A 6,000-nucleotide genomic window follows, 5' to 3' on the forward strand; every position below is an offset into this window, starting at 1 on the left:
GGCAGCTGGGTTGGAGAATTTCGCAGAGGCCACAAACGACAAAAAATTAAGTGCTCCTTCAGATGACCTAGAAAACGACACCGAGTGGAAAAAAGTTTGCGAGCACCTGATCCCAGTAAGTGGCGCGGAGTATTCCTAAAGTCACCGCCACTAACCGTCTCTGGCACTAATGTTTTCTGTTTCCTTCCCTCAGACGCAAAAGGAACCCGTAGAGGCGACAAGTGGAACAAGAGGTATGTTTTATTCCACGTCTTCTAGTGCGACGACACACTCGTTATAGCCGAGGAATAATTTGCTTTAAAGTGCTTCTTTCGGGACATTTCAGCCACGTGCTCGCTTATGCCCGATAATATCCGACTCAGACGCTTTTGGAGGGCTATTGCTGAAACAATTATAGGTAACATACCCGATGCCTTGCGGCTCACACTTTCTAGCACATTGCTGTTACAAGGGGGCCAGCCAAATTCGTGCAGGATATCACTGAATGGTCCTACACTGATGGAAACAGCGGCATTTTAGGGGGTGAGTTCTATGCGTGGCTAGCGTGCTCGTATTGTAACGTTTGTCGACAAAACGTGCGGGTTGAAGAATTATGCCTGCAGGAATGATTCTGTCAGTAAACAGCATGCCTGCCGAAATTCAAGGTCTCCCGCAATATCTGTATCCTGGTGCGTTCCGGATGCTTTCCGATCCGCAATCTTTTTTAATCGATATGGGCAAAACTTCGAATTTTTAAATATTTTTATTTAGTTTGGATTCATCATTGTAGCGCGGTCTGCACCTCTCAAGACTCAATAAGTATGTTGAAAAAATATCGTTGGGCGTGTTTTGATTAATTCTCGCATTGTTCTGTTTTTCACGCCTTTTGTGTTTTGACCACACCAGCAACTGCTATGTAATGTTGCCCTAGAATAATGCAAGATCCGAAGTTTCTCTCTTATAGCCTGTAAGCAATTATGTCGATTGCGAAGTAGTACTTGCAATAAGAAGGAGAGTCCCAGAAACTTTCAAGCATCCACTGTTTTGCACTGCGCTGTCTCTGGTTTGGGCTGTCTATTTTGCGGTTTGGACGCGGACCGCAATCGGTGGAGCTTTCGAATACAAAGTGTTGGGTTTTTTTCATTCTGCTGGAAGAACCTGATCCTCTCACAGACTATGCTTGTAACATTCGTGATAATCTAGAGAAACACTGCATTAAAATTTTTTCGGTCAGCACATTTGGCGTTAGTATCCGTGGTATTAGTGCCCGTACAAAGATGAAGAGGCCTGCCAATTAGTCTATGTGTTGTTCAGAGAGTATGTAGAATTAAAATATATTCTATTTCCAACATGGAAAACAAGGGGCAAATGAAATGCCGCGTTTTCTTTGGTAAGGCATCTTCCGGGTAGCATGAAGGATGTCAGTGGGGGTGAAGCAAAAGCCAAGTAAACTGCTATTTTTCTATGTTACTGAGGCAATCTCCTGTGCGGATGTTCGTACATTATGCGCTCATGCAAAAAAGCGCATAAGCTTTTGCTTGGACGTTTCTGCCTTGAATTCTGTCGTACTGCTTGCCACTACTGTTCGATGCATAAGATCTAAAAGGAAAAAAACCAAGCACAGTGCTACAGAAATAATAGAAAGCTGGAGAAGCTAATTCCGAAAAGCTGACGGTATAATTGCCTGTGCGTTGTTCAAGCGGGAACTGTCGTTCGAAGACTGTACTCAAGTGTTTTTTGCATGCATAATAATGAGGGACTTTCCTTGCTGCAAGCAAGGGTGGCACGTGAACAGTCGCAGACGTCCTAGCATGACGTAATTCATCAGCAGGTGCAAAGTGCAGGATTTATATCCTGCCAAACAAATGACGCGATTCCATGCCGTACATAAAATTTTTTGTGATGCATCGAAAGCGATGTTTTCTTATCGCACATAGAGGGCGCTCGCTATGAAATTGTGAATCCCCAGGGAGTACGCGTCTTGGGGTGGTCAGGCGGATCATACCGTTGCCTTCACATCGCGCTACGGAAACTTGTGACCCCTTCTTAAGAAAACATATTCAGCTTTGGATGACCAGTATGACGAGCTCCCTCTATCCTTGAAGGAGATGTGCCCTACCTAGTACAGCCAGTGTCATGTTGCATAAACAGGTGTACACAAACAACTGTGCATAAAGAGCTCAGCAACAGAATATTTCTTGCCGCATTCATATGTTTTCCATTCCCATGATATTACGCAACGCATTGAGCTTTGTCGAATTCATGTGTCCGCGGGTAGACTGATGGCGGTCATGATATCCGTAACGGATATTTGGAAAATTAATGAGGAAGTGTGCTGTGTGTGAGTCATATTGAAGTAATGTTAGCACAGCTTTGGCAACAGGCGCCAAAGAACGGCTATAAAGGAACAGTAATTATTTCTTGCAGCCTGTGTGTTCCTTGAGTACAGTGAACCGCAATGCGGGTCAATGAAGAAGAAATAGCGAGACTTAGTGAACCATCCTTTTGCAACGCATTTTCTGGGGCCCAGTAACCACGTCCTTGTATTAATAGGTCGAGCATTGATATCTTTGTTGAATGAATTGGCGCCCCAAACACAGATTCGCCACGTGTCTAAATTTATGGCTTCTCATCTGAACCGCGTCCGCACAAACCATCTGACGTGGGGCCCCAGGTTCCGTTGTGTGCTGCGTCGCTCTAGTGCCAGTGTTTCTCTTGCTAATTAATTGAGAAGATGCGATCATACACATGTGCTAGTAAGACGTGCCGCAATACCTGAACGGTGTGCAGGATGTATGTTAAACGCAGGCTCAAAATGATGTGAAGGAATCATTGCAAGAATTGGGAATCTAGCGTGCCGCCTTTAGATGATGGTCTGCTTTATACAGCATCGCGCAGGTCTGTTGTGCGTGGATCTTTTGCATGGTGCCACTTTTAGCTTAGCTTTTTAGCTAGGGTTGCAAGAGTGCAAGCGTGCGTCTCTTGCATGTTTTTGTAGATCAACCAACACAGGTAATTGTCACATGCTCGTTGACATTCTATTGCTACACTGGTGCAGATAAAAACACAACCTCTTAGTCTTACAAGAACAACGTAGAGGCTATTCAAGCCCTTCACGGAACTCTGCTGATCTTTTCATCCGCACAATGCATGAACGGCGGCCAAGAATTGTAATTTGCATGAATGTGTTTTGCATCAGCCCAATGCTGCAAATAACAGGTTTACTGGAAGGCAGTGTCACGCCTTCGCATATAATATTTTGCATTTGGCGTACGCATATAAACTAGACGATAAGAGCGGTATCATAAGCTTCCTGTAAGGCAAAGAACGCGATGTTGTGTAATGCTGTGCTCCTTTTCAGAAAATTTCCAGAGGCGTTTGGAGCTCTACAGCGAAGCAAAACGTGCACTTACACCACATCAGAGCAGTAATTATCCAGGGAGTACGCGGCTCTGCGTGTGGCTGGTTTGCGCATGCTCTTCAACTAATGCCAAGCAATAAAGGCTTCTTATCCTCGGCTGCCACTACGGGTATGGGACTAAATAAACTGCTATCCGGCAGTTCGCAATCATGCTTGACCGATAGCAGACACAAACGGTTGACGCAGATGATACTTACCTTCACACTTACGCTGTGTTTGGTTCGATCGTTTTTGCGTGATTATATTAGGTGCGCTGAAGCTTTAATGGTCGCGATTAAAACATCGTTAACATTTCATTAGCCTGACACCACATTCTCAAGTAATTTTAGGGAGCAATTGTCTAGGCAACTAATCGTAGCTCTCAAATCCAAGCTTCAACTCCTCTGCTGCACTGTCAAGAGTAAAGACACCAAATGTGCATAATTATTTTATTTAAGTATGTACGTCTTAAAATGAAGGCAATGAGAGTTACGCTTGAGATTGGAGGGAAGGTTTGAGTAACTTACGAGCGAAGCTTGCCCCTGCTGCAGCGCGGTTTCTTGCTTTGTGCCTTGTGCGCAGCTGTGTTGGCAAGCAAAGCAAGAAACTGCTTGTTAATGTAACTTGGGAGGGACTCAGTCGTGCGCCTGGAATTTCTGTGTGCTTTCTTCTGGCCCCACAACTGCTGCTTCAGCGTCCCGATAGGACATCTTGGATTCAAAACTGGGCCTGCACCATCCAGTTTGCGTGACAGCGCAATGCAGAATCTCTTAGCTCCTGTTCAGTTTAAACAGGTGAACCTACTATCGGCATGCATGCTGAGACGTAGTGTTGACCATTTGAATTCTGTAAGGTCATTTCGACACATTCATGCGGCGTGCAGCCTGTATGTGGACAGATGCTCCGTCTAATGTACTTACACAGAAGGCTAGCACGAACAGCCTTTTTAGCGTATGCAGAAACGCCCTGCAATGGTCGTGGCTTTTCAAAATGGCTTTACAGGGTCTCTCAACGATTTGTCTCTGGCAAGAAAAGCTCACGCCTATGAATCCTACAGTAATAAACGTTCAGGGAGTAAGCGCTGGCAAGAGTTCACCTTCCCTTTATCACCTTTCGCTCTCTGTACATATTCTCCCAGATTGCGATATCTTGCGATCCTTGGTTGTTTCAATTTCTCGGGCTTAAATGACATATGAGAAGAATATTCTGGGATATTAGAAAAGCTGCGCCCTGGTAAGGTGACTGGACTCCAAAAAGCAGATTCTGGTAAAATGTTTCCTGTTGGGAACTTACTCGTCCTCCGTGATTTTAGAACGAATGCTGACTATTTAATACTTTTGCTGCGCTCACATACAAGCGTTTGCCAGATACTATAAAAGCCCCAGCACTAGGCTGAAGAGGTACGCTCAGGAGGCATGTTGCTGGCTAATTCTTACAAAGAAATGCCCTTCGAATCGTCATAATTAACCGGGTGGTTGCATTTTGGTGAAAGCTTCGTGCGCACCTCATTCTGTTCGGTTACAGTTTGTAAGCTTTGGGAGTACTCTGAGAATTAGTACTGCTTGCGTTGCAAAGGAGGCCCTTAGAGTTTTGCAAGCAAGGAATGTCCCTTTTGCCGCGCCTTTCATGCTTCTCTCCTAGTACCCAGCCATACTGGAAAGTTGTTCACGGGTATATCAACCGATTTGGAGGCTCATGTAACGACTGGTCGAGCATAGCGTCAGCATTCATGGTTGCGGAGACCCGTTAATCAAAACTGTGTTGTTTATGTTGGTTTCGCTGATAGTCGTCTGCGTTTTGAAACGTTTAGCATACTTGAGCTCTTCTCCTGCAAGCATACCTGCAGAAAAGGGAGACAAGGTGTCGTGAGCTGCGCAGATGGTTCAGCATCTCTACGCGGCGTGCAGCCAGTATGTGGAAACAAGATTCATCTAGCGTTAAAGGCGTATCTAAAGGTTTGAGGACCCGAAATGCTGTTTACAATCCAGACAGGTCTTTTTAATAGCTTGTAAAATATATATGGGAACACTGGAACGCACACGTACGTTGTGTCCTTGAAACCAATCTATTTTTGAGGCAGCCTCACCGGTTTTGTGTCTGGCCGATTTCCTAGCACGCATTTCTTTTTTGATGCAACATTTGTCAGATTATGCGTTTGCTACGTTATTCGGGTTCTGCGATCGTTCTTGGAGAGGTGCAATTGACCAGTGCAGCGGTAGAAAGTTCTCGAGTATAGTCTTGCAGAAATGATGAACATGCTTGCAACGCCTTTTACGAAGCCCGGGTCTTCTTGGTACGCATGCATCTTCTGAACACACACCTGCATCCAAAACGTGCGACGGAGTTTTTCGCAGCGACATCTTGCCTTAAAATTACCTGCTGACGCAATGCCAGCTTTTGACTTGGGTTTACGCGACCTTGTCGAATAAGAAAACGGCAGGCGATCCAACTGCATAGCTGAAATTTATGAATTGCTAGGGAGTGCGTCCACCTTCATAATCAATTTCTATTGGCGATCCAACTCTCCTCGAGTCATGAAGGCTCTCAATTATTCGCTCTCAAAGAAAGGGCGCTCGGTCCCATGCGGGTCGAGGTTTGTGTCCTTAAACAAAATGGTGTTA

The sequence above is a fragment of the Eimeria tenella genome, genomic scaffold (genome assembly GCF_000499545.2).
Source record: "Eimeria tenella Houghton genomic scaffold, Eth_scaff13, whole genome shotgun sequence".
NCBI lineage: Eukaryota > Apicomplexa > Conoidasida > Eucoccidiorida > Eimeriidae > Eimeria > Eimeria tenella.